This window comes from Pundamilia nyererei, unplaced genomic scaffold, assembly GCF_000239375.1.
Source record: "Pundamilia nyererei isolate P.nyererei 1_Seehausen unplaced genomic scaffold, PunNye1.0 scaffold00093, whole genome shotgun sequence".
Classification (NCBI taxonomy): Eukaryota; Metazoa; Chordata; class Actinopteri; order Cichliformes; family Cichlidae; genus Pundamilia; species Pundamilia nyererei.
This window is the reverse complement of record NW_005187494.1, coordinates 551,789-553,979: the sequence shown is the minus strand read 5'-3', so window position 1 is coordinate 553,979 and position 2,191 is coordinate 551,789. Positions and strand designations below refer to the sequence as shown.

The 2,191-nt window shown below is 38.2% G+C and overlaps 1 long non-coding RNA gene across 1 annotated transcript in view; it reads right to left on the bottom strand.

Moving 5' to 3' along the window:
* Positions 1–2,111, bottom strand: part of LOC102206691 (uncharacterized) — a 3,673-nt gene extending 1,562 nt beyond the window's left edge. The window contains exons 1-3 of the long non-coding RNA XR_311905.1: positions 1,951–2,111; positions 871–956; positions 639–702 (exon numbers count right to left, since the gene is read on the bottom strand). This is a non-coding gene — a long non-coding RNA (uncharacterized LOC102206691). The remainder of the gene's footprint in view (positions 1–638; positions 703–870; positions 957–1,950) is intronic.
* Between the last annotated feature and the right edge of the window lie 80 nt (positions 2,112–2,191).

Sequence of the window (2,191 nt, the reverse complement as noted above, 5' to 3'; positions counted from 1 at the left end):
CAAAACATCCATGTGTTAGAATGGCCCAGTCAAAGTCCAGATCTCCAGATCTGTTTTGCAAAGAAGAATGGGCAAGGATTTCAGTCTCTAGATGTGCAAAGCTGGTAGAGACATACCTGGTCAAACTTAAGTTCTCCTCCGTCTGCAGCAAACTTGCAGGCAGCAGCTTCTCCCCCCTCGCTCACATGCGTAAGTGCTCAGTCGCCTAGTGCCCGAGCTCGGATCATACCAAAATTAGGGGGAATTTACGACTGTGCGCTATGTGCTTCGAATATTGTATAGTTTTTGTTTTATACAGTTGTCAGTCAGGCATCTAACTATGAGACAAATTACACTCCAAAAAACCCCGGGCTTCTGAAACAACAGCCCGGGCTTAAGCCCAGTAATGTCCCACTTGTCAGTCTGGACAGCCCTGACCACCAACCGAAACATATTCATGTCATGAAAGCATATTTTTAAAAAATGGCTAAGCAAACACAGCCAATAACTTTCATTCTGATGATCTGCAGAATGATTTGGGCACAAAACAAATTTCACTGTTCAAAAACTTGCAAACTATATACTGTGTGGACAGTGTGGACTGATCATATCCCACAAACTAAGTCTGTGCAGACTAAACTGTCTTTGTATTCACTTACACAACATGTCTCTCAGGATTAACTGGAGTCATCAGCAACAGCATAGAGCAATCAGGTCTCAAGTCTAATAACAGAAGACAGGAAAAGCTCAATAAAGAAACAACTTCCCCAAACCAAAGCACAAACGAAACAATAAGTAAAACAGGTTGATTTAAAGTATAATTAAAGCTCAGCCTGATTAATATAAATGTCACTGACAATTATTAATATATTGGAAAACCAAAATAGTTACCACTCAGTTAAAGACTTTCTGTCCAACTGCTTCTTCTTACAGACTTGTAAGGGTTTGATGTAACCTGGGGAGTGCTGGTCCCGAGCCTCAAAGACCGTAAGAAGCAAGCAGAGGGAGAAAAAACAGAAAATTATTTAGAAACTGATTTGATCCTTAATGGCTGTGCAGCAGTTATAACTTACAACACAGAAGGTCAATGTAGTAGACCTCATACAACCAAATTAGACTAGCACATATAGTACTAAAATCCTCTATTACTGTGTCTGAATTTGTGGCATTAACACTGTTAGTTTAGGCCTAAAGAGATGTGTTTAAAGAAAAGACCACCTAACTTAAATGTAATCATTGCACGCTTGTTAAAAGCTAACTTTCAATATATAAAGTCTCTAATAAGCACAATTACCAGATAAAACATATGGCAGTGTTTATATGTGACACAGGCAACCCCAACATGTTCTGATGATTCAACTGTGGGATTTAGCTTCATTATTTAGAATATAGAAGAAGCTATAAAGCCAACATAGACTTTAACCATTTAGCAAGCCACGAATCTGGTTTATGGCTTTGGACTTTCACAACAAAAAATGTGTCTAAACACATGTTTTAACAAAACAAATACTGTTGTTGTTCTTCTTATTATTGTTTAAAATGTAATTACACAGATATGTTTGTTAAATGTAAAAGCAGTTTGCTTATGGCTAAAGGCTAGATTTGACATTAATAGATGCCACAGATGTTCAAAAGCTGCCTCAAAGCATTCAAATAAATACAGGGGTTAAGAATAAACGGTTCATTTGTTAGAAAGTTTTATATGGACTAAAAACAAGCCCCCAACCTTAACGGCTGCACCTTTCGAAAAGGTTTCTTCTGGGCTCTTATATAATAGCTGCTCACTTTTCTATTTCAATTAATCAAAATAAAGTTTCACTTTTTAAAACTGTGGGGTTAATTTGAAGTAACAGGAGCCGAGAGGCAGCAGCAACGTTAGGCTAACACTAGCTAGCTAGCAAGATCATAAATCTGGTGCTAAACTGAGAGAAGGCACAAAAGCAGTTTGAATAACAGTAAACATTTACTCACCAAATCAGTATATAACGTAAGGAATCACAGCAATGACAAGCGGCTCGATAAAACCATTCTCCACAACGACTTTCCATGAAGCTCGTCTTGAATCGCTAACGAAGAAGAATAAAACCAGCCAAGTGCAGATGAAGTGGGCGAAGATGAAGCAGGGCTATGGGGCGCCGTTTGTAAACTGAAACATGCCGAAATTAACAGCAACATTTTTCCACATTTAGCTCTAAATCTTACAAAAACATGT